At 39.0% G+C, this 27,288-nt stretch overlaps 1 long non-coding RNA gene across 2 annotated transcripts in view; it reads left to right on the top strand.

The window, feature by feature from the left end:
- LOC116659325 overlaps positions 1-27,288 on the top strand; it is a 298,444-nt gene that overhangs the window by 139,729 nt on the left and 131,427 nt on the right. Inside the window, exon 3 of one of the 2 annotated variants that reach the window (XR_004314641.1) lies at positions 1,466-2,504. The exons of the other annotated variant lie outside the window; for it this stretch is intronic. This is a non-coding gene — a long non-coding RNA (uncharacterized LOC116659325). Of the gene's footprint in view, positions 1-1,465; positions 2,505-27,288 lie in introns of those variants that run through there. 2 annotated transcript variants of the gene reach the window in all.

Genomic DNA, 27,288 nt, shown 5'->3' on the forward strand with positions numbered 1-27,288 from the left:
GAGAGGTTTTCACCTAGAAATTTCTTTTTGTATTTCTTTGGTATTGTCCACAAAGATAGGTAAGGTTTCTGATCAGAAAGCAATCAGCTATTAATTGAGGTGCTTGTACACCGTAACTGAAGTGCTGATGCTCTACCCGGAAGCAAATTCTGCCGTACTAGATCTTAAGCTACAAGAGGAGTAGGATTAATCGGTTCAGGATGCCGTTCTAGCATGCCTTTGACATCTACGATCTTTTTTTTTCTTTTCCTAATTGTTTACTTGGTACAAATACCGACAACCAGGGATAGGAAGAAAGGACAGAATACAACTAGGGGCTGTTTGAAAAGCTTGCATCATGTGATGAAGTAACATCTATGTAACTGAAATGAAGCAGACAGACAGCTACTCATGCTGTGACCACTTCAGGTTGTCTTACTATAATGAGATCATCACAAAGGGGGCTTTCAAGACCAGGTGTTCTTGACAACCCTGCCTTTGCAGAACTGGCTGACCCAGCTCAATTTCCCAGTTACTGTCCCAGCTGGCTTTTCAATTATTATTTTCGCAAATTATGTTTCAATCTGAATAATCTTTGATCATTTCAAATGTAATGGTTAATATTCCTTATCAGATAGGAAAACATGTTTTGGAAACATCTTTCTCACATCTTTTTCTTCCTCTGTGGTGATTTTTGGTAAGGTCAGGAGGACAGTAAGTAATTTGAAAATGCAGCCTCTCTGTTCCAGGTTGCTGGGGTGTGAAACTGGGGAGAAAGAAGATGAAAGTATAAGCTAGTGGGTTTTCTCACCAGCATGGATGCTGAAATGTACAGAACATGTTGTTTACAGCATCCCTGGGTTGTGAATCAGCCGTGATTACAGCTGGCTGGGACAGAGCCGAAAGGGCAGCAGCATCAAAACCCAGCTCATTTTTTAAAAAACAAATCCTTTTCACTGCCTGTGGACGAAATTACTGACTGACATGCTAAACCTATTAAATATGTATTTTGCAAATTTTGAAATGAGGAAAAATGCTATGTAAAAATTTTTACAGATGCTGAATGATTGTAAATGTGGTTAAAGATGTGGGACTTACTCCAACTTTGTTCTTTCGTGGGTTGCTATTAGCTTACATTTGAAATCTCTGTTGGCCATGTAGGCCACATTGTTCTTCCAAATGTAATCATTTCTCTCTTTTAACCGATCTCCTACAGTCTCTCTGTTTTCATCAATATCTGACAGCAATTCCCAAAGATCCAATATAGTCCACTCTAATATCCTTATGTGTACTCTCTTCTCTCTTTGAAATCTAATACCTTAGCAGTGAAATAATTTATTGTGCTTTATTTAGACTTTTATTTTTTGCATGTGTTTTGATACTATCCTTTTGAACAGAGTTATTTGGAAATTTAAACCAACTGTTCACCAAAAGTTATGAAAGCATGATTAAGAAATTTTCTCTCTTTTTAAATCCCTTTTTTCAGACCTTCATTTTTTAGTATGCTGTGGAGAATGCCACAAAGTCCATGGGTCGGGCAATGATGGGAAAATGAAGATGGATTCTTTCTTGGAGCCCAGCTAACAGGAAAGCCATACAGACGATCAAATGAGGAGAAGTCAGTGACTGTCCTATTTTTCTTGAAAACTGTTAGATTATGTGGTTGTCCAAACCTGAAGATGTTTAATATATTGAATTTGACCTTCTGGTGAAATGACAGTGGTACCAACACACTTGTCTAACAAAAGAGTAGGAGCCATACTTGGTTCCAAATTGCATATACTGTGTTTGTGTTCGTTTTGAGTCCTAAAGAAATGCATTTTGTAAGCACTATCCGAGAAGAAGTTTTTATGGGTACATTACAGTCTAATATCTGCATTGTTAAAGTAAAGGGAAAACTTGTTCCAGTGAAGTAGTTGGCAGAAAACTATAAATCTTAATGGATAGGAAAATATGCTTTTCAATAAAAAGAAAAGAAAGAAACAGACACGGAAACCCTGCTTAAAGACTTCTCAAAAAATCAGGCCTCTGTGCAGCATCTAGAACATTCCTCCTTTTCCAGTGTTTATGATCACTCCACTTACATCTTGCCCTTCTCCTCTTTGCTCATCCCTTCTACTGGAGAAAATTGCTGCCAGGCTGTGCCAAAAATTTGAGGCAAGAATGAAAAATGTTTTGCTTTATTGCTAACCTGTGAAAATGTGTTTTTTTGCCAGTGTTGTGATGGTTGGGTTTGTTTTTTTTTTTTTTTTTTTCTTTCTCACATGGCTCTAATCCTGGCTGGATAGATCTTGACGTGCAAATAAAATTCCATCCTAAATAAGTAAACTATGTTTCTTGGTTGGAGGCTGAAAAACCCTATTTCTTATTCTTCTGCTCACACAAGCTGTACTTCTACTATGTGTGACTGAAGTTCACTCCTTACCACCCGAGTGGACAAGCAAAGGGTATATCCAGGTGAAGGGAGCTTCCATTCTTCTTTAACCAAGATGTGAGAATATGAATCAAGCAGCCTTTGGAGGTACTTCCTGCAACCCTAAGCATCTTTCAGCTGCAGGATGCTCACTCTGTTGAGAAAGTTTTGTCTGTAGAGACTGTATCTCCACTCCATAGACCTGAGTGACAATACTCATTCAGTAAAAACTTACTGAGTGTCTTAGGTGCTCTGGAATCAAATGTGGACAAAACAAACTGTCCACAGACGTAGCTGTCTTCACGGAGCTATCTAATTTGCATAAGGTTTGGCACTTTTAATTGTTCCACCAACCAATTCATTATTTAACAGTGTTGATTGAGCCTACATTATGTACCACAGTTTTATGTTATTCCTCTGTTAGGTGTTAGGATTCAAAGACTTGATCCCAACTGTCAAGAAACTGTCAGTCTAGTAGTAAAGAGAAACATCTAAGCCAATACATACAATAAGTTATAATTGCCCTGGTTGCTGGGAGAGAGCGAGTACTCAGTACTAGCGGGTTGTGTAATTAGGGTAGATAGAATATTTTAATCTGACTACATTATCTCCAATGGCCAGTGTCTCCGTGATATCTCCACATTAGAATTTCTCCAGTTCTGCCACACTAGAACTTGCTGTTATCCTGATACCTTTTGTACTTAATCTGTGCTTTACAAAATTTAATTGTTTTTCCATATCGAGTTTAGCTCATGTCATAGACCCCACCAACCCCCAAATTTTGCTGCACCATAATAATTATTGCCATAATAATTATTCTGGGATAATAATATAAAGCAGATGAATCTTGGTTCTCACACACTGAAAATTAATTCCTGAGGGACAGAACTAGCCTTAACATGTATGTTTACAGGAAACTCTCATAACCTGGAGTTCAGAGATGGCTTTGTCAACCAGTGAGCACCGGTTTAAGTTAGATGTCAGATAGATGCATGCTATCAAAACTGAGTAGTCTAAGGATAAAATTCAATAAATAAGAGTGTGATGGCAATGCTTAAAGAAAAGCCATTCTGAAGATACAGGTTATTCTGGAAAAAAATAAATCAGAATCAAGATGTCTTTTACAGCATTTGACATGCAGCTGGGGAATGCTCTTCCTGATTCCATGTGGATTAGGTGTTCCTCCTAAGAGTTATTGTGGCACCACAAGTATGTCCTGTGCTGGTCCACGTGGACCTGTAATTGCCTGCCTTGATATCAGCGTCTTCCCTCAGACTGCACACGATGAGGGAACCAGTGATAGCTATTTGATTCTGCCTATGCACGTAGGAGGTATTCAATAGTTGTTCATTTTGAATTGACTTAATAGCAAAGGCTGTGGCCAAATGTTAAATATCATTCAACTGACTTTTTAAAAAAATTTTAATGAAGTTACTGGGAATTGAACCAGGACCTCTTGCATCCTACACATGCTCTACGGGTGAGTTTTACTGCCTCCTCTCTCACTCCCCACCCCCCTCCCCCCACCGACTCAATTGACCTTTATAGCAGTTTCTTTAACCCTGGTCAAGGACTCCAAGATTATTATGACAGGAAATGCATACCCAATCTTAAAAAATCCTATGAAGGCATAAATCTAAAGAAAGGTTTATTATGACCAAGTGTAGGTTTTAAAATCAGACAGTGCTTTATCTTAAAAATTTAGACTTCTGTTGGCTCTGACTCGTCTTCATGCTAGTAGACTTGCCACGTGAAGGGCCTTGCAAAGTCATCGTACTCTTGGGACATCAAGGCATAAATTCAAGATGTTTGCCACATTTGAGGCAAAGAGAATGTACCAAACATTGGCAGGGAGGAAATGTCATCTCTGGTCACCTTGTAAACTGCTAACCTACCAAGATATGTCCAAGGATAAAAATCAAGTATTTTCAACAGGCTTCTATTTAGTGGTCACATTCTTGAATATTTCGTCTTGTCACAATTTTATCCCCGATCAAATATAGAAAGTAATCTCAAAGGTTGACTTTGTTTTTCTTCCTGTGAGATGGCAGAACTACGTTTGCTTAAGTTGGGGTGACACAACTTATTTTTTCCTTGAACTTTCTGATAAATTAAAAAAACATTCCTGTCTAGAAATATTTTATGACCCTTTCCATAAAAGTGATGGACAAAAGAAGAATAAGTAACAATTTGTGTATTTGTTCATTTATTTATGCACACGGAACTTACTGAGCATCTACCACATGTGAGAGGGTGCGAGGAATTGCCATCCCAAAAAGAATTGCAAGGTGATTACAAGTGGATTCTCTTTAGAGGTTCATGTCTAATGGAGATGATACACATTCAAACAAGTAACTATATTAAAATTAACTTAGTCAAGGCATATTTATTCAGCACCTACTATGTGCTAGACATGAGACTATATAACAGTGAATAGGATTTCTCAGATTCCTGCCCTCATGGAGCCTACATACAAGTTGGGGGAACAGGCAAAAAAAAATGAATGAATGCAAAAAATGATTAATTACATCATCGATCAAGAAGGTGATTAACTCTAGGAATAGGATGAAGAGGGCGCTGTGATAGAGAGTGGTAGAGTTTATAGTTAGGTATCACCACAAAGCTTCTTATAAAGGGTAATACTTAGGCAAATACTTGAAGAATAGTTATAAGTTGTGCAAAGAGAGAATTGGGGAAAGGCTGCTGCAGGCAGAGAGAATTGAGAGAATTGCTAATACTAAGGGCTAAAGGTGTGAGTCAGTTCCATTCAATTCAAATGTCACATCCTATGTTAAAAACTCTCCTGAGACCCTCCAGGCAAAGTAGCAGAGTTCAGGCTCCTTCCCCAGTACTTGATCCTGTTGTAAATCCTGCTGCTCTGATCTATCCCACATTACATTAAAATTATTTGTATATATGCCTGACTTCCCACTAGGCTGTTTTCATTCACCATTGCTCCACTGTACGTATTGCAACACCTGGTCTATGTGTCACAATGTTTTTGTTTTTTTTCTCCTTCTCCTTTCTCTGTCAGGTTTGGACACATACCAGGGGAGAATATGAGAAAGGTTCAGACTCTCTTGCATAATGTCAGGAGAATAATTAATCTAGGCAGTGTGAAAAAATGTTCTCGCTGACCCCACACCCTGAGGGCAGAATATGTTTCTTTTCTTTTCTGCTCTCCTCCTATAAAAGAGGACCTATAGTAACCAATGCCACTGCAGTAGGGAGCCATGGGGAGCAGAGCTGCCAGCCAGCCGGGAAGGGTGGAACCACAGGGGTGAGAAGCAGGAAAGACAGCGAGTAAACAAAAGAATGAAGGAAGAGATAGGCAATAAATGGGAACAGCACTTCTCTGTTTATCTTAAACAGCAGGAAGATATTTAAGAATGGACAACCGAGATTCTGTATCCAAAAGAGAATTTGGGCAATTACCTAAATCCCCAACTTGTCTTCAGAATTTTTTTTTAATAAGTTAAAGTATATGATCCATTGTGTGAAATTGGACAATATTATATAATTGTCTAGACACTGTATGTTTTATTTACTAACCATTAATATATGAAGCACAGGTGGTCCTACCCTTGCTTATCAAAGATTGGAATAAAATGATGGATTTGTAAATATTAGGGATTTGATAATTTAACAGTGTTAAATAAAAGATCAAAGCAGAAGCTAAATTGAATTACTATTATTATAATTCTGTTGGATTGTCTGAAATAAAAGTAGCTTGATCAATCTGGGCTCTGGCGATTGGAAGGAGTTGACATAGATTATAGAGAGGGAGAAAAGCCTGAAACCATTCTCTAGTGAAACAAAATACTTACATAAAGAAGTAGCTGGTTTGGTTAAAAGCTTTAAGTTTTAAAAGTATAAAATGGGAAAACCAAAATGTCTAGAATAATTTAAATTGCAAGGGAAAAAACTCTAGGATGTCTCACGGGGATCTTAATAGACAGGAAGGTATGGTACTCATAATAAGAAAGTCAATGATGAATAAAATAATCTGTCACACTTTGCCGGGAAGTACCATGACTGACAAATTTTATTTTGCAAGATTGATGTCCCACAGCAAATTTATGAAAGCCAATAAAAATGACATTATGTTTTAAAACACCTTATATAAAAACTCGAGAAGCTCTGCTTCCAAAACAAACTGACTTACTTTAAAATAAAAACAAAAATACTGCAGTTAGTACCTTGTATTAATCAAGACAGCTTAAATCATGCTGCAGTCCAAGTCACTTTCTAATACCAGTGGGGAACACAGAGCTTGTTCCTCACTCATAGCGGGTGTTGCTTCTCGTAATAGCCAAGTAGCTCCTATAACCCTATAGTAGGTAATACTTGTAAATATAAGGTCAAATTTAAAAGATGATACTTTTCTCTTAATTAAAAAAATACATATAACTTTAAAGTAAAAATTACAATACTTTACTATGGAGTTTTGCAATGTATACAAGTACAAAACGTGACATATTTAGCTTCAAGGACAAAGAAAGAGGTAAATGAGCATATATAGTTGCAAGTCTCTTATATTTTTATGGGAAGTAATGAAATATTAACACTAAATAGACTCTAAAAAGTCAAGGATTTATGTTGTCATCTCTTAACAACTAAACATCAAGGTAAAGAGATTGGTAAAAATCCAGTAAGTAAATTAAAATTGAATTCTAAAAATATTCAGTTAATCTAGAAGAAGGTAGGGAAGGAGGAACTAAAGAACAAAAACTGAGAGGACAACCAGGAAGCAAATAGTAAAATGGCAGACCTAATCCAACAGTCTCAAAACTGGTATTAAGTGTAGATGCTCTAAGCACTCCAATTAAAAGTCCTTGTCATAATAGATGTTTAAAAAGTCCCAAATACATTCTATCTATTAGATACATATTTTAAATGTAAAATACAGGTAAGTTGAAAATAAGACTCTATCCATCTCAGAGAATACATCAAGGGAAAAGATTTCCAGAGGTAGAAGGATATTTCCCAATGATAAAAGGGCCAATTCATCAGGAAGATATATATACGTGTGCCTAATAACGGAACTGCAAAATACACAAAACAAAAATCGACAAAATTAAAGGCAGAAATAGAAAAATCCGCAGTTATAGTGAGAGATTCTTAATACCCTCACCTAAGCAATCAATAGAACAATTTAAGAAAAAAGATATTAAAGATATAGAAGATTTCAATGAACAGTGCCATCAACCACCTTGACCTAATTGGTATTCACAAAACACTCCAGCCAACAGCTGGAGAATGTACTTTTTTTCAAACACATGTGGAACATTAAATGCTTATATTGAAAAAGAGGGGTCTGATACCAGTGACCCAAAAAGTCCTTAAGACTTTTCCACCTTAGGAAGCTGGAAAAAAAATAATGCAAATCCAAAATAAGTAGAAAGAAGGAAATAATAAATAAAAGAGTAAAATAGTCAGTGAACTACAAAGACCAAAAATAGAGAAAAATGGACAGAGGTTCCTGGATAAATATGATAATAAGTGCATAAATGAATCAAAGTCACTTATATGTGGAATCTAAAAAAAAGACAATTGAATTTATTTACAAAACAGAAACAGACTCACAGACAAACTTACGGTTACCAAGGGGAAGAAGTGGGGAAGGTATAAATTGGGAGTTCAAGATTTTAAAATACTAACTAATATATATATAAAATAGATAAACAACAAGTTCATACTGTATAGCACAGGAAACTATATGCAATATCTTGTAGTAACTTATGGTGAAAAAGAATATGAAAATGATATATGTATGTTCATGTATGACTGAAGCATTATGCTGTACACCAGAAATTGGCACAACATTGTAAACTGACTATACTTCAAGAAAAATATGTAGATACACACACACACACACACACACAAACTTGCTGAGACAAAGTGAGAGGGAGAATGGAGTCCTGAAATACACATTGTGAACATCACTAATACTTTAACGTCAAGGTATCACTCGACTTGTTAAAGAAACTAAGTTCCTTATTAACACTCCTTCCACAAAGAAAACACCAGGCCCAAATGATTTTCCTGTGGAATTATATGCCTCACTCACAAGAAATCTGCTATACATTCAGGTGACTCTCAGGGTAACATTTCTATGGCTCAGCAATGCGGGGGATTTGATCACTGAGGGAGGGCAATAGAGAATTGAGTTTCCTCTGTACAGCCTCATCCTGGAAATGACTAATTACCATTGACTATTTACTGGCTAGAACTCATCATCTGCCTTCAGCAACCTTCAAGGGGTCAGAAAATATCACTTTTTATTATTTTCAGGAATGAGGAATATGAAACAGGGTGTGGTGAACATTTAGCATTATCTCTGACGCACAGCTCTTTTCTACAACCATCTTTGTCAATTGATCAGAAAGTGTCATGATCAGTGAAGCAAAGTTTTCCACAAATATTGTTTATTCAGACTGAAGGCTGACATTTGTGTATATTAAGTTTTCCAATTAGCTTTCTGGCTTTTTTTCATTTTTGTAAATCTTTACAAAATTCCTGATTTTTTTAAAAAGGATTGTATCTCTTAAGTGTATTCCTTTTGATGGATTTGATCTTCCAGTCTTTTATCCATATTCTAAAAAAATAAATCTACTCTTTGCCATACTGCCAGGGACCTACCGTATTGTGCTGTGTTGTTTTGGACTGGGGAAGGGCAGGGTAAGGAACAATCATCTTTGTCCTGTACTTTGTTTAAGGAATTCAAATTTTGGAGTGCAGATGTATTTTTTTTCATTTTATTTTCAAACTACAAGTTGGCAGGTGGGTTATGAAAATTGAATAGGAGCCTTAGTTGAAAGTGTGTGCAGTCACTCTGCTCTAAGTCTATGGGAAAAAAAATTGTTTGCTTCAAATACAAGCCCACTGAAGAAAGCATTGTAATCAAGTGTGTGGGAAGGTAAGCTGGGTTGCTTTTTCTGATTTGATAACTTAAAATCTCTAGTCTGAGAAAAATAAAGCTGTGCGGTTAGTCATCAGCACATACACAGCACTTAACAGAAGCATAATAAATGCTAAAGGCAGAGGCGCCGTTGAACAATGCAGGATGGATAGTACCGTCTAATAGGCAGAAATGTGGAGTGAGAAGAATGACATGGTGTCTTGGAGATCCAGCTCTCAAGTCAGACAGTCAGCCCCAGTTTCAAATCTTGTTTCTTCCCTTAGTAGCTTTATTACCTGGTGCCAGTTACTCCTGTTTGGTAAGCTCAGTTTCTTCCTCTCCAAAATGGTGATAACCGAGCTTTCTTGGTAAGGCTCTTATGGGGTTTAACTGTTTGCATCTGGGACATAGGAAATGCTCACTGTATCTAGGGACCATTATCTTAAGGAGTCAGAAGCTATCCGTGCTTTGGTTGGTGAATTCAGAAAGCTTTTGCTGGAAAAAATGTTCGAAAGTTGTTGGGTCTTTATAATGGTTGCAATTTGCTTCAGTTCACGTGATATGCTTGGGCATGACCAGAAGCAAACAAAGTAGATTATATTATACTTTTCATTGTTTTCCCTATTCCTAATTTATTTACGTTTCTAACGTACATGCGCACACACGCATACACCCGTCTCCATCTTTTCCCCTTTCTCTGTGGTGGTGAGTGCGTGATTGAATTGAGACTTGTTGAGACAGAGTGAGACGGGAAATGAAGTCCTGAAATAAACAGTGTGAACATCAGTAATAGTTTAATTTCCATGTTTCATGGTTATGCAAGCCCACTGCTTTGGAATTTCAACATAACCTTGAACCATCCCCAACTTGAATTTTCCTCACACTTCAACCGGTAGTAATTGGGCCCTCCCTCCCGCTGCTGCTGGCGCTGGCATTTTTGTTGTTGCCTTTCCTTTGCTTTCATATACTTGGTTTAATTCTTTCTGGCAGCTGCAGGAGCTGGATGCCAAACGCCTGTGTTTGTCACAGCGGAGCCCTGACTCCCACTCCTGCAGCGCAGCGGGCTGAACTAAGCCTCCGACTCTTAAAGAAAGTCACCTTGACGAGCTCTTTGGGCTCCCCGAGAATCTCCTCCCAAGCCAACGTGGAGAGCAGGCCCTTTAGGATCAGGTCCAGCTGAGTTCAAACCCTGGTTCTTCTTCTCATTATTGGAGAACATGGGGCAAATGGCTTCCTCTGTGGGAGCCCCAGCTTTCTCTTTTCTAACATGAGGATGAAAATAGTATTTCCCTCAAAGGGCTGTTGGGGATTAAGTGAGACAGTGTAGGTGATGTGTGCCTGGAAGGTACTAAGCCCTCACTGACTGTTAGTTACTACTCTTTCCATTTCTCGTGGTGAACCAGCTGTCCCCTTCAGTTCACCCCTGGTTACATGGGTGCTGTGACACCCATGACTAGCTGTATTCGTGGTGGATCTCGAGAGCTCTAGAACATTCCAAATGCTGAGCTGTACTTTCCTCCCACACACATGGTGCAGTAGTTTCGTAGGACAGCGTGAAAAAAGTAGCACAGACCAGGTGGCTTAAAACACCAGAAACTTATTCTCATAATTCTGGAATCCAGAAGTTTGAAATCAAGGCATTGGTGAGGCCATGCTCCCTCTGAAATCTGTAGAATCCTTTCTTTTCTTGCCTCTTGCTAGTTTCTGGAGTTTGCCAGAAATCCTGGATGCCTGGTGGCATTGAGAATCATCACTCCAATATCGGCCTCTCTTTGTCACGTGGCTGTCTCCTCCTCCTCCCTGTGTGTCACCGCTTCTCCACACAGCATTCTCCTCTCCGTGTGTCCATCTGCTCTTCTTCTAAGAACGCTAGTCGGATTGGATTAAAGGCCCATCGTGTTCCAGTATGACCTCAACTAACTACACTTGCAACAACCTTATTTCCAAATAAGGTCACATTCTGAGGTTCTCGGGATTAGGACGTATATTTGGCGGGGGTGGCGGGGGAGGCACAGTTCAACCCGTAATATGTGAACGCCTTTTGTTTTTACCAATTCCAGTTGTTTGCAGCTGTTTGTGCCTGGTGGTAGGTGGGTGCTGCCTGGATCTGGTCGTGGGAGGTGGCCAGAGGAGGCTTCTGATTGGTTCAACCAGAAAAGACCGTGGGAATGACTAGGTCATTCTAAGGCTTGGGTAGATATTAGAATTGGCTGGGGAGTCTCAGGAATGCCGATCCCTCGGTCCTGCCTCCATTGATTCCAATTAGATGGGTCTGTGGTAAAGCTGAGGAATTAAGAGATTTTAAAGCTCCCCAGGCGATTGCGATATGCAGGCAGGTCTAGGAACCACTGAACTAGAAGAACTCAAAGCTAATGGTGGCAGCTTTTCTCCTTGATTGGATTAACCCTAATTGAGAGAATGGGCCTGTATTTTCTTTCCCAAATTCCTTAGAGCCAGATGTATTTGGGAATTCATATTTAGGAATTTTTTCAGAATTTAAAAAATGTAATAGGGAACATATATAGTAGATGACATAAAACTCCCAGGGTTAAAGGCTGTCTGGACAGCACCCTTAATATAAAACTATTTTTTTCGTTGAAACATGTAAATATTCATTTGATAAAGAGGCCTCTATCAATTCAAGTCAGGTTTTGCTATCAGAAGAGAATTGGTACTAAATTTAGAAGAAAGAATTCAGCTTTCAGTTCTTTATGAAGAATTGAAGATCAGGGATTGTGAATGTAATTCTCCAGCTCTGTGTTATAGAGCTCATGTATTAGATATCAACACTGCACACTGACTGAAGTAAAATGCAAAAAATGTTCTGATGTATGGCCAGAAGGCTCAGCCCTGATCACCCAGTTCTTCTCACCACAACCTACTCCTGAAGCCTCTGCAGGTTAACTCAGTGATTTGCACGTGTGCCCTCAAAGCAGCAGAGACATGGCAGGTTTGATTTCTGGCTGCTGCCTCAGAGGGAACCTTTATGTAGTTGAACAGTTGCCCCCGAATTCATGTCTTTGCCAGAACCTCAGAATGTGACCTTACTTGGAAATAGAGTAATGACAGATGTGATGTGTTAAGATGAGGTCATCACATTGGAAGAGGCTGGGCCCTTAATCCTATGACTGGTATTCTTATAAGAAGAGAGTCAGGGAGACAGGCACGCACCGAGGGAAGATAGTGTGGAGACACGGGGAGGTGGCCAGAGGACCACAGGAGCAGAGATGGGGGCTGTGCGGCTACAAGCCAATGAAGCCAAGGATTGCTGGCAACACCAGAAGCTAAGAGAGAGTTCCGGGACAGTCCTCCACTGGAGCCTCTGGAGAGAGTGTGTGCCTGCTGACGCCTTGATTTTGGACTTCTGATCTCCAGAACTGTGGGAAAATACATTTCTGTTGCTTTAAGTCATAAAGCGTGAGGTACTTTGTCTTACTAGTCCTAGGAAACTAACAGAGAGCCCTCAGGTTGGCACTTATGAGAGAGAGAAACCATAGCCTCTGTTGTGTTTGAGAGGACCCCTCTTCACTGTCATTCTGTGATGAGCCGCACAGCGAGAGTGGCCTCACTGGTCATAATGCCATTAACATCATCTATCTATTTAAACAGAAAATTATCCAGAGATATGTATATATACATATATATGTATGGGAGAGAAAGAAAATGGGAGTGTATTTCCCTCTAATAGGAAAAAAAAAAAAGGATCTTGAGGCACGTCAGGACACTGGTGATATTTTTACGACAAGGAATTTTTTTGTAAGTGGCATTTCACTTAGTTCTAACTGGAGTGAAACCAGGAAGAAGTTCAGAAAAATGTCCGGGTGCCCAAGAAATGGATTTCTTCCACACACGCTTACTGAATCCATCCCTGTGGGCACATCACAAGGACAGATGACAATCAATGTAGAACGTGTAGAAAGGGGAATAGATAAGTACATCAGAGGAAAAAGTGTTCCTTCCCGTGGTTATAATTGGCTATCTCAGGAAAGTTGGCCAGGTAAGCTGACTAATAGAAAGAGAGGGATGAAAATTATGTTAAGGAAGAGAAGTCTGGTAATATTTATTTTAAGAGACGTAAACCAAAGCTCCGCAAGTGAATTCTGTTTGACTAACCCCTCCTTCAATCCGTGCCTCCCCCGATACCTGTGCTCCGCACTTCACATCTAGGACTCAGCAGTAGCACCCAGCAGTCACGGGCTCTCTGCAGTTCCCCCCCGCCTTCCCTCTCCAAGCGACAGAGGATGCGATAATCAGTACGATAAATATGAGCACACGAATGGAGTGGGGCAGGGGGTGCTTTTCTATCAGGCACAAGCTGAATTCTGGGAGCAAGCCACCCCAAGAATCTATAGCCTAGTTCTGCCTTTGAGGTGCATACTGTCCGTTTTCAGACAAAAGAATGTCTGCATTGTAAAGCAACATGGATGGACCTGGAGATTGTCATACTAAGTGAAGTCAGCCAGAAAGAGAAAGAAGAGTACCATACGCTATCACTTATATGTGGAATCTTAAAAAAAAAAAAAAAAAAGGACACAAATGATCTTATTTACAAAACAGAGACAGACTCACAGACATAGAAAACAGTCTTATGGTTATCAGAGGGGAAAGGCGGTGGGGAGTTTGAGATTTGTAGAAACTAACTACTATATACAAAATAGATAAACAACAAGGTCCTACTTATATAGTGCCTACAGGGCACTATGTTTGATATCTTGTAATAGCCTATAATGGAAAAAAATATGAAAAGGGAGATATATATAGATATATATATAGATATATACATATATATATATATATATATATATATATATATATAGCCAAATCACTATTCTGTACACTGGAAATTAAATCAACATTGTAAATCAACTATACTTCAGTAAAAAAAAAAGTGACTTAAGAATGCTTCCAAAGTAACACAATGCCATATACTTAAATAGTACATAGCAGTTGTGTAAGCATTTCTCATGTGTTATTGAATTTGGTGCTGATAAGGAAGGTAAAACGAATGTTATCAAAATCCATTTTACATCTGAGGAAAGGTAGGCGATGTGCTCATTGCTGGCAAGTGGCAGGCCAGGCTTGGAACCAGGTCTGGTGACTCTGGGTCCAGTGTTTCACCATTGTCCTCTGATAATTCCGTGCCCTACAGCATATTGCAGTTGAGGTGGGGCAGGGTGAACTCTGTTGCCTAAGATTTAAGAAGCTGGACTTCAGAATCGGATGGATCCCAGCTGATGGCAAGTAGGTGACCAGGCTTAATATGTGGGGCCTGAGAACCAAGATGGTGCCAGAGCTACTCCATCCCCAGCCAGAGACACGTGGCCAGGTCCTGTTGCAGGTGCTTGGCTTTTTCGAGGCTACACCTTGCCATTTCTTCTGGGAAGTGAAATAAGATGAGGGAGACTGAGAGGAGAAAAAGTAGCATGCCTGCACTGAAGAGGCACTAACAGATTTGCTGATGCTGAATTACATGGCTTGATATTTCTCAAGTTAATCTGTAGTGTCACATGAAACAGCACCGTGTAAGCCCATAGCTACCTTTATAATGCAAACGAGAAGACCTCAGTGACTACTGTTATTGCTACTCCTAGTCATACTGGAAAAACGTGGGTTTTGGAGGGTCATGGTGACTTTTGTGAAGAGACTAGGCTGTAGAGTGGCAAGCATGAAGAAAAAAAAATAGAGTAAAACAATGGACAATAAGAGGCTATCGCTGTTGTCCAGGTGAGAGAACATAAAAATATCAGAGGGGGTGAGAACCGGTTGGATTCAGTATATATTTTGAAAGTAGAGCAGACAGATTGCTGAGTGTGTGGGAAAGAGGAAGATCAAAGATGACTTTTGGATTGTGAGCTCTGGGAACTAGATGAATGGTCCTGCCATTTTCTGAGGTGGGAAAAATTACAGAAACAGGTGTGTGGAGGGGGAGAGTCCAGTTTTGTGTACTTTAAGTGTGCGATGCTTATCAGATATCCAAGCTGAGTGTTGAAAAGGCGTTTAGGAAATTTATTCCAGCACTCAAGGGAGAGATCAGATCTGAGAGCCATTGGCACATGTGCAGCATAAAAAAGAAAGTGGCTCTTAAGACTCAGAACTTGACCAAAGCAGGAAATTGGAGCCCAAGATGACCAGAGAGGTGACTAGTAGAAATACAAGCTCCCATTCTGTCCCACCTGTTCCCTCTTCTTCAAGAATCCTTAGAGATACCGAGAAGGCCATTCCATGAGATGAGGCTTTCAGCCTTTTATTTCTCTTTTAATTTTTAAATAATTCCAGATGTCTGGATGTTTGAGGGGGAATTCAGGGTGCAGACCCTTAAGTTATGATTATAAAAGCCAACTTAGGACATCTGTAGCTGCATTCTCAAGCTTTTTATAAAAGGAGTATCACTTAAATGTTTCATCAAAGGTGTTTTGAACAAGGTTCATCTAGGTAGACAGGGCATATATGTTGAAATATTGGCTAACCGGAGATATGAGTCTGAATCTCAGAAGAGGAACCAGGGTCAGAATGTGAATTGGGAAGCCTTCTGTGAGGTAGTGGGAGCTGAGAGTCACTGATCTATCTAGGGAAGGGCGGATAGAGCAAGAAAACAAAATGATGTCTTTGGGGGCATACATGGACCTAGAATCTGGAAACAGCAAGATGATAGAGAAAACATCAAAGAAGAAGTCATCCTACTTCAGGATGACACCTGCACCCCAATGTTCATAGCAGCACTATTTACAATAGCCAAAACATGTAAACAGCCTAAATGTCCATCAACAGGTGACTGGATAAAGAAGATGTGGTATATTTATACAATGGAATACTACTCAGCCATAAAAACCGACAACATAATGCCATTTGCAGCAACATGGATGCTCCTGGAGAATGTCATTCTAAGTGAAGTAAGCCAGAAAGAGAAAGAAAAATACCATATGAGATCGCTCATATGTGGAATCTAAAAAACAAAAACAAACAAACAAAAACAAAGCGTAAATACAGGACAGAAATAGACTCATAGACAGAGAATACAGACTTGTGGTTGCCAGGGGGGTGGAGGGTGGGAAGGGATAGACTGGGATTTCAAAATTGTAGAATAGATAAACAAGATTACACTGTATAGCACAGGGAAATATACACAAAATGTTATGATATTCACAGAGAAAAAAATGTTACAATGAGTGTGTATATGTCCATGAATGACTGAAAAATTGTGCTGAACACTGGAATTTGACACAACATTGTAAAATGATTATAAATCAATAAAAAATGTTAAAAAATAAAGTTATTACAAAAAAAAAGAAGAAGAAGTCAAATAACAAGAGTGAAGAATGTAGTTTCAGTAAAGTCAAAAGAGAAGGGACTTAACATTCTATAGCAATGGCTTTAACATGATAAATATTTTCCGCAGTGGAGCCCTGAATGTTCTTGAAAAATCTAAGGTTTTGTTATGCTCATTTTTCTGTATTTGCTGGCAAAGTGCAAAGTAAGGCTACACCTTCAGATAATGTTTTCACAATAAGAGCTAAAGGGCTTTTTTTCTGATCAAGCTTCAGTGTCGGACTTGCTGAGGTGGAAACAGAACCAAGATGCCAAACCCCGTTTCTGGTGACCTTCATAATAGTGTGGAAATGGCATCCGCCCTAAAGATTCCGTGCAAGTGATTTAAAATAGAAACTTAGAAAGTCAGCAACTCACATCCAGCCTCCACCCGTTTCTCATCTTCCTCTGTTTTCATTTGCTTGTTACTGGGGGCCCTTGATCTAAGGAGGGTTTCCATCCTTCCTGGCCAACCCCTGAACTCTGGCATCCTGCCTAGTGCAGAATAGTAGTTCAGAATCCCTTCACCAGAGAGATGAACAAAACGTAGAGAGGACAAAACATGGACTGCTCTCTGGTATCCTTGGCTCACGACTTATAAATAAAGCCGAAGTTAGATACAAATGGAATCGTTTGGCTAAAATCAGTCCTGATGTACTGAAACTCTCCAGAGTTTTCTCTTTAAGTAAATCTTCAGGGTTTCTGCTTTTTGATAAAGATTTCTTTTGTGTCTGGGGAAAAAAAGTAAAGGGAAATTACATTTTTGACTTAGAAAAATTGTTTTCCATATCATAAATAACTTAGCTGTTTTGGTCTTAAATAAATGAATCTTCAGTTAATTGTCAAGTGAAGACACACTTCACAGTGGGTGAGGCTGTGATTCAACTGCTTGCCTGGGCAGGAGCAGGAGGGACCACTTCAGGCTTCTCTCGATTTTCCAAACAGGCCCTCTGGTTGGAAACAGCCAGGAGCTACCCTCAACCTTGGCTATGAACTAGCCCCACTGCTTGTGTGTAGCGTGGGAACACTCTATGCCTATTACTGGTCTTATTCTGGGGGCGATCAGCTCTGCTTATCCACCTCCTGGCTCGAGTGCCTACTGGAACACACAGCTTTGAGGAGTTGTTGCCAGCCCTCCTGGTCAGATGGGCTGAAAGACACTTTCTACAGCAAGTGGGGCTTCCCTTCCGGGCATGGGCAAATCAGGGACTAGGGTGGGCAAAATTCCTCTTTGAGGATCTGAATAAGGCAGATTTGCACCCAGCCATTTCCTGGTCAGAGTGTGCCCTGACTAGGTTCTGAGGACGAGCAGATCTGCTGGTTGGGATTACTCCTCGGGTGCTGCGGGTATGAACTTGGTTTGCCAAGATCTGTATGTTGGTGGTTGTTGTAAGCCCCTCCTCCCTTTTCTGCCACAGTCAAATTCCCAGTGGTTGATCCCTTCAGATTCTTCTGCAATCCCCATGGTGCAGGATTGAGGTAGAGGCTCCAGTAAAGTGACCCACAATGCTGGGTAGGGGATCTTGTCATCCACCTGGGTTCTCTTTCCCCATTAGAGGAACCAGAAGTTCAGGGTAGACCTCTGCACATGGTGCTGCACTGGCCTGGGGTCCGTGTATAGCCTCTTTTTTTTACCCTTCTAATGCAGTCTGTCTTGGTCTGTGTGGGTTCAGGGGGTGCCTGAGCTTAACCCCCATGCTCTAGGATTCTCTCAGGGGTGTCTTGTTCTTAAATAGTTGTTAGTTGTTCTTGTGGAGGGGAACAAAGTCAGGAATGACCTCTGCCACCATCTTGGTGACATCCTTTTTTTCTTTTAATTTCTTTTAATGACAATCTTCTGTTAATAATAATAATAATAATAATAATAATAATAATAATAATAATAAAATAAATGGCTTTTAAATGTATGAGAACCTAAAGTACATGACAATATTAAGAAAAAGGAATAGGAGGGAAATGGAATTGCACTGTTGTAAGCTTTTTATATTTTTGAAAGTTCTAAAGTATGAAGTATGAAATAGTGTAGTATTTATTTTAAGTAGACTGTGATACTTTAAGAATACATATTTTACTCTCTAGAGCAACCACAAAAAGTTAATAAAAAGAGATACTGCTAGAAAAAAAATCAATAAAATAAATAAAAGTAAATATTAAAAATATTCAATTAACTGAAAATATAAAGACATAGTTTGAAACTAAAAGGATGAGAAAAGTCATGTCAACAGTAAGCATGAGAGAGCTGGTATTTGTTATGTTTATATTGACTGGGCTTTGGAGAGCCCAGATGTTTGGTGAAACATTATTCTGGGTGTGACTGTGAGGATGTACCTGGATGAAATTACCATATGAATTGGTAATCTGAGTAAAATAAGTTTCCTCCCCCAATTTGGGTGGGCCTCATTCAGTCTAGGAAGGCTGGACTAGAACAAAAGGCTGAATAAGGGAGAATTTGCTCTCTGCCTGATTGTCTTCAAGTTGGGACATGGGTCCTCTGCCTTTGCATCCAGACTTGGACTGGAACTTACACCATTGTTTCTTCTGGCTCTCAGGCTTTCAGGCTCAGACTGGCAGTACACCACTGGTGTTCTTGGGTCTCTAGCATGCCAACTACTGGTCTTGGGACTTCTTAGCCTCCTTAATGATGTAAACTAATTCCTTATAATCAATCTCTTTATACAGATAGAGGTCAAGATGTATATTATGTCTTGATCTCTGTCTGTCTTATTGGTTCTGTGTCCTCTGAGAAACCAAACTACTACAAATGAGTCACAGACCTAAATATAAAAGCTAAAACACTAAACATTTTATTAGGAACCATTGGCTAAACCTTCATGTTCTTGGAGTAATCAGAGATTTCTTAAATGGGACTACTATTACTCCTACTAATAATAGCATAAACGATATAAGCAAAAATAGAAAAATTTAACTTTATCAATTAAAACTTTTACTCTCAAAAGACACTGTTAAGAAAATGAAAAAAGCAACCGACAGTGAGAAATTATTTTTAATACATATCTGACAAAAGATTTCTACTCAGGATATAATAAAGACTGAACAATAATTATACAAGCATCTCCACTTAAAATATGGGCAAAATATTTGAACAGACACTTTAGAAACAGAATTGTAGGAATAAGCACGTGAAAAGATGCTCAACATTATTGAGTCAATAGACATTAGGGAAACACAAATTAAAAGCACACTAAGATGCTATTTCACATTTATTGGAATGGCTAAAACTTGAAAGACTCATAGGTCCAATGGTGATGCTGTGAAGCAATTAGAACTCTCATACATTGCTGAAGAGAGTTATAAAATGGTAAAACGTTTGGAAAACGGTTTCTTATGAAGTTAAACATGTATTATATGTCCTGGTAATTCCATTTCCGGGGGAAATGAATTCACATATACCTATACAACCCAGTAATGTATTCCAAGAGAAATGAATGCATACAGACATAAAGACTTGTACACAGATGTTCATGGCAGTTTTATTCATAAAAGTTTCAAATTAAAGGTAACCCAAGTATCCATCAACAGGCTAAGGAATAAACAAATTGTGATATAGTTACACAACAGAATACTGCCCAGCAACAAAAATGTATGAACTGCTGATACCAAAAATAAATATGGATGAATTTCACCAATATTATGTTGGGCAAAGTATACCAAATAGAAAATAGGCAACATAAATCTATGGTGATAGAGATCAGAGCAGCACATCCCTCTGATGGGTAGATAACTGCAACGGGGCACAGGGGAAATTTATAGAATATTGGGGATGTTCTATATCCTAGTTAGATCGTTGACTATTTGAATGTATGCATTCGTCAAAAGCCACTGAACTATATACTTAAAATGATCTGATTTTTTTCTATGAAAACTATATTTCAATAAAATTGATTTAAAAAATTTGACCACTTCCTCAACAATGAGTTTTTTGGGGGGGAAATATGCATATAAGTTTCTACAGCTCTATGTCTACTTTGTATCACCAAAAGAGCAGAAAGGGTAGCTTCTTTGACTAATACCTGGAGGTTTTTGAGAGGCAATTTATTGGCAGTGCCTTAAATGTATTTCATTCTGAATATGAATCTGTTTTTTTTTTTATGAGATTAATGCAATCTAATTGAAATAAGCGAGAAAAAGATCCCCATGTCTTTGGGGCAAATAATTTGTTTCACTGAACATATCAGGAGTAACAAGGACAGGAATTGCACATGCTGCCTCATTTACTTCTCAAAAGAGCAACAGATCTAATAGAGGAGGAGAATACACATTTATTGAGCACCAACTGTGTGTCTGGTCCTTATATTTATGACCTCATAACAATTCTAGGAGGTAGGAGTCATTTTGTCATCCACTTCAAAAAAGAGGAAACCAAGCTTGAGTCCAATATGAATAATAAGAGGCAGACCACGACCAAAAGGATGTGCTTTTGATTCATCCAGTGAGTCTTAGAATTTGGTCAAAAGAATGTCTGTGTAAGAATAATCTAAAGTGTTTAATTGATATGCAGGTATATTGGCCTCACCCCAGACCTACTAATAAGAATTTTAGGGATGAGGCTTGGGAGTCTGAAATTTTTGACAGAGGTTCTTCAGGTGATTTCTAATTAGCTCTAAAGTTTAAGAAGGACAGTTGCAGAAAGTATCCAAGGCAGAGACAACACTCAGCAAATGCCCACTAATTAGCAACTGTCAGCCTGTATGTACATGTTTTTCCATCTAAACTTCAGATGGAAATTGATCTCTCCCCTTACAGTCCAACTTTATATATCTAGGATTTCTCAGTCTTAGACTCATAAATTCTTTGCCTTGGTTTGCATTCTTTACTGTCTATGTACATACTACCTGTAACAATTAAAAAGCAATAGTCATGAAACAATCTCCCAGCAATGATATTAAATGCAAATGACCTCTATGATCAAATACCTCTAAAGAGACAAATAGTAACGTCTGAGTTTCTGTTGTCTTCTGTTTTTCATTGTTGTGAGTTTTGTTTTATTTTCATAGTTTGCCTCCAAATTTTGCTCCAGTTCTTAACCAGAAAGTTTATTTCAGAGTTTGCACTTCCTCATATAGGATTTTCCTCACTCTGTAACACATGGAAGACAGCAGAAGAAAAAAGGAACATTGGATGCCAAGTAATTTTGTTCATCCTTACCTAATAATATAGTTTTAAAGTTTCTTAAACATTAATTTGTTTCTAGCCTTGCAGATAGTTAGTAAACTTGTTGGCCCACTACGTTTTTATCGTGCTCATCTAACTTGAAAAAGTCATTCTGTCTGTCATTGAAGTCTCCTTTGGTCCAAACCACCATATCTACCAAGAACTCCTGAAACAAGGAGCAAGCATTAGATGTGTGTACTTCTCCCATCCCTTGATCTCAATCTCACAGTACATCTCCACTCATCTGATGCAAGAATGTTCTAAGTAAATTCCATGTAAATCATTTGCTTGTTTATCTTGCTACTGAATCAGAAGTGAAAACAGAAACTAATGCACAGGCTACATCTCAATAATGAAAAAAATATTTAGTCTCAAAATTCTCCAGCTTGTTCTTGGATAAATTCATAAAGATAAAGTGATTAGTTGATTTTTTACTTCCAGCAATTAATTCCTCTATGTGTCTGTATGTATGCAAGTATAAAAACACTCACAGTGCCTCAAACAATGATGTGTGTAAGTCTCCTATACCTCAATTTTCACTAGGGTGGGGAATATACACTCAAAGAAGATAATAATCAGTCCAGTATTAAATGTCCTTTTTCTAAGAGGCTAGAGCATTTGGAGCTTATATTGTAGCCAGTTTGAAAGGTTTCCCTGCCAAATCCAATGGGCATTATGTAATTCTACTGTCATTCCAGTAAATCTCTCCAGGTGACTAATTTATTACCCAAGGTCTATAACATATTTGCTTGGGGATCATCCGTTCTACAAAACTGTGTTTGGGAAATTCTCTGTGGTCTATTGCATGGCGTTTGAACTGGGTTTCCAGAGACTTCCATTCTCCTCTCTAGATTCTTCCATTTATGCTTTAAATATTAACCTCCAGATTTCTTTGTATGCAAAGTGAACATAATAACAGTTGTTGCAGTCTCCCTAGGAAATTCATAAAGATGATGTTGTTAATTAGGTGAAGTACTCTGAGATCTTAGAAGAAGATTTCATAGCTAAAGTATAAAGATATCTTTGTAACGTAAGTGAGGTTCTACTTTATGGATGGGATCACCCGCCCGTTGAAAAGGTCATAGAAAGGGCTCACAGGCATGTGGAATGACAACAATCTAAGCTTCCCTATTGCACAGCTCCCTGTCCCGATACCGTTGTTTCCTGTTTTCTGGCTCTCCACCGGCAGAAGCCTTCAATGTTGAGCAACTTTCTGGCTTGGAGAAAAACTAAGTGCATACTTGCCTATATTCCAAAACCAAGATGACGTATACTTCCAATTGAACAGATGTGGTCAGCCGTTGATTGGGCCCAGAGGAGAAGGAATTAAATGCATCCAAAACAACAGCAAGTAGGAAATAGGGGTGAGCAAAGATACGTAGAGGCACAGTGTCTCTCCTTTTGTGTCATTGTGTTTCTTTTCCTCTTATTCCTCCAAGTTTCCCCTTTTTATCTGTAAGGAGATTGTCCAAGTCTTTTTCTCTCCTTGGCTTTCTTTGCTTGGTCATAAGCATAGGTGTGTCCAGGATAGCAAATCTTTCTCATTACCTTCCAAGCACTCACAATTGAGCTGGAATTTTGAATGACGCTCAGTAAGGATTGCCAACTTCCATAATTCAGAGACTTATATATCCATTAAGAGGCTCTCCAGGCCCCATAGTGTTTCTGTCTCTGCCTCCAGGTACTCCCTGTCCATAAGCCATTTCATTGAAAACCGCCAACTAAATTCATGGAACCGTAGAATAATTACATTGGAAGGGGACATGGCATCCTCAGTCCAAACTCCTTCTTTCCCTCACCCTATATAAAAATCCCCTCCATATCACCCCTGCAGAATTTCATTCAGTCTGAGCTCAGACAACTCCAAGCACTGGGAGCTCACACCCTTCTAAGACATGTTTGTCCAGTTCTCATGATTAGTAAGTTCTTCATCTTGAGCCAGAATCTGCATTCCTATGATTTTTTCCCCTCATCCTTAGTTTTCCCTCTGGAGCAGCAAGGAATAAATACAGTCCCCCTTTCACACTCAATTTCTCCTAATTCTTCCCTCATCTGAGTTAAGAATCCTCAGTTCTTCCACTGTCTGTGCGTAGTCCAGGTGTTGTCCAGTTTGGCACACTTGACTTCTACTGAACTTGCAGTCAACTGTAAGGCCTTCATCTTCTCCAGATACGTTGCTGTAATCCACCTCTTCCTCATGTTACACCTTATCCAGATGATCTTTTGAGGCTACATGGCAGGGCTTTATTTTTATCTCCTTCAAATTTCATTGTTAGTTTGCACCTATCATTCGAGCTTTTTTTCCAGTCTTGATCTAACTTACTAGGTATTCCTTCCACTTTTTTGAGTCATCCCTCAGGCTTAATGTCTGCTTTCTATACAGTCTCCAATTGGCTGGCGAAAATGCTGGAAAAAAACCAGCTCCTCCCCCCTCCCCCACTCATGTGAGTCAAGCTTTCCTTTGAGGGAGTGGAGCAGCAGCTGTCAGTGCTCCCCGTAAATCCCCACAAATCCCCATTCCCGTTCTTACACACTGGCCACAGGGGAGCTTTTCCTTTCTCAGCCAGCAACCATCTCTTTGCTGGAGGGCTGTCGGCTCAGGCTAGCAGAGTCCATGTTGCCTGTGCTCATGCTGAGCTTTTCTGGGAACGAATGTTTTCCTAGGGGCAGCCGTTAACCAATGACCATCGAATACACTGGAGTATAAATACCCCAGCACTCTTGTACTTAATGGAACCACCTCTGAGGTGTGACCTCTACTGTTATCAGAGCCCCTCTACCTGATTAAGTCAAATCAGCCTCCATGCCAGCTAACATGCCTTGCTTAACCTTCCTCTGTGTGTGTGTGTGTGTGTGTGTGTGTGTGTGTGTGTGAACTACATGGAAAATCAGCATCCCTGTTAATAATTCATTCTTTCACCATTGTGTGCAATGGCTCCTTTATCATATATATTTTTGTCTTTTAGAATAGTCTACTTCTTCTGTTGATTGATCTCTTTATTATGTTGTATGTGATACAGTTTTTTCTTCACCCATCTTTGAACCATCGTGATATGGATGTCTTCTTAATTTGAAGATTGCGCTCCTGAATAGAGAATATAGAGCAAAAGTGGAACTAAAAAATTCTGCCTTTTTATTGTTTATCTCTCAGTGTTACATGTATATGCTCCTAGGATTAATAATGTTCCTTAATGTTTTCTTTTGTTCTGAATGCAGTTTTAAAAGGCATTTTCACTACTGGTACCATTTGTTACAAACTGAAGTCATTCTGGAATATATCGTTCTTGACTGTTTTTACCATCTGATAGGTAAAAAGCCCATGAAGGCAAAAATCAAAGAGGTTTCAGGTGTTTATCAGGATGAAGTGGTGAGAATCTGTGTAGCTATTTGAAGTTCTCCATTTCTACTTCCATGTGCTCTGTATGAAGAAAGCATAATCTGTATCCTTCTTCTGACTGAGCAGCTTACAGACTACTTTGATGAAAATAACTTCTGTATTCCTGCAGCAAATGCTTTCTATCATCATACCAAATGTCCTTCATTTTTTTTTACAATGCTTACATCTTTGGGTGGAGTTTTCAAGCAGTGAAAGACAGTGTTATTCCTTTATCCATCTAGCAGATACTTCTGGACTGACCTACGTAGACTATCTCACCATCATATGCTAGCTCTGGGGCCATTACGTATGTTCTTATTCTTACCATTAATAGATCAAATCTGAAGCTTCACATTTGGTGCCCAGACATTTTTCCTACTCTTTTATTCAGTGAGTCTGAATATTCCCTCCTGGCTATTCTTATTTCTAGATTAGAATGCTGCTTCTTCTTTTTTTATCTTGTGGGCTCAAAGTAAGCCACCCACCTCAATTGCTTTTTTACAATGTGGTGAAGGTATAAAAATATATATATAGTGCAAATTTGTGGTTGCCAGGGGGGTGGGGTGCGGGAAGGGACAGACTGGGATTTCAAAAGGTAGGATAGATAAACAAGATTATACTGTATAGCACAGGGAAATATATACAAGATCTTGTGGTAGCTTACAGCAAAAAAACAAAATGTGACGATGAATGTATGTATGTTCACGTATAACTGAAAAATTGTGCTCTACGCTGGAATTTGACACGGCATTGTAAAATGACTATCACTCAATAAAAAATGTTTAAAAAATATATAAACAGATTTATATGTACATGGATAAATAGATGTGTTATATCTGTACTCTCTATGGTGTCCAGATTATTTTCCTCTTTTTTCAATCACATTCTAATTGCATAGGGTAGTAGAATTTTAAGCCTTAAAAATACTTCAGATAAAATCTAACCTAACCCCATATTTTGTAGATGGAGAACTGAGAATACGAATTGATGTCACTTATTCAGGTTCATAGAGTTAGTTATACTGAGTGGTCTAAACTTAGAATTCTAGTTTTCTGTCAAACAAACATTCTTTCTTAATTTACCATACTGCCTGTCCCACCCATCACCCCAGGAAGTAGGTGATGATGAGAAGGAAAAATGAAAGAAAATAAAATGGGTCATTTTATCCTCTTGGTTAAGTAGAATAAAAATACTGAGATTTTAGCACTATCTGAAATTTTTTCACTGAATTTGGGAATTGCCTAATTTTCAGTGTCAGTTTTTAAAACTTGCCCTCTGTTAGGTAGACGAATAAATTGCAGAATGGCTGTATATATCTCAGAAACAAAACATTTGCATTTTATACGTAGCAGCAGCACCACAGAGTAGCAGTAATACAGTTACAAAAGCACTGGGCGTGAGCACGCACGTGCTTGTGTCCCCTGCTTCTTTTCTTGGCGAGGAAGATTAACCAAGCAGCGGAGAAGCAGCAGATCCCCGTGCATGGGGGACGCATGGGGAAACCCCAGTTGTTCAAACTTGTCAAAATGCATATTTTGGAATGTTCATCAACTCACTTTGAAAAATGCTCTGTGACCTAAACCCAGCGTCCGTTGGGTGGCAGCAGGTGCTGTAGATGGTGGATTGTGAATATCTGTGGGAGACATGGAAGCAAATCAAAGGAAGAGAGAGACCCTTTTTCTGTTGAGGGAGGGGGTGAAGGATAGCTTTCAAGCAGAGGCAACATTTGTGTTGAAGGTGAAAGGTAGGTGGGATGGACCGTTAGTGTTCATGCCCAGCTTGGGCCCCAAAGACCTGCCTGGACTGACTAGAGGCAGTTGACTAAATTTAAACATCATAGTTAGACTGAGAAAAATCCAAGAAGAACATACTTTTTTTGTTATTTGTTTTTCAAGTGATCTGAGACACTATACAAGCTTGGGTTTCCCTGTTGATCTCGGTAACATGTATGTCTTTCTGTTTTCAACCAATGAATGGAATAACCTGACAACACCCAAAGTTAAGAAGTTTCCCGCATACTAGATATTTTTCTAAAAAACTCTGCACGTACTTCTTCCCATCAAATATGTTTAACACAGTAGAGTGTTTTTCCATCTAAAAATGTCATAGTGGATCCCTTTGCTAAACACTGTTAATTCATAC

This window comes from Camelus ferus, chromosome 23 (genome assembly GCF_009834535.1).
Source record: "Camelus ferus isolate YT-003-E chromosome 23, BCGSAC_Cfer_1.0, whole genome shotgun sequence".
Classification (NCBI taxonomy): domain Eukaryota; kingdom Metazoa; phylum Chordata; class Mammalia; order Artiodactyla; family Camelidae; genus Camelus; species Camelus ferus.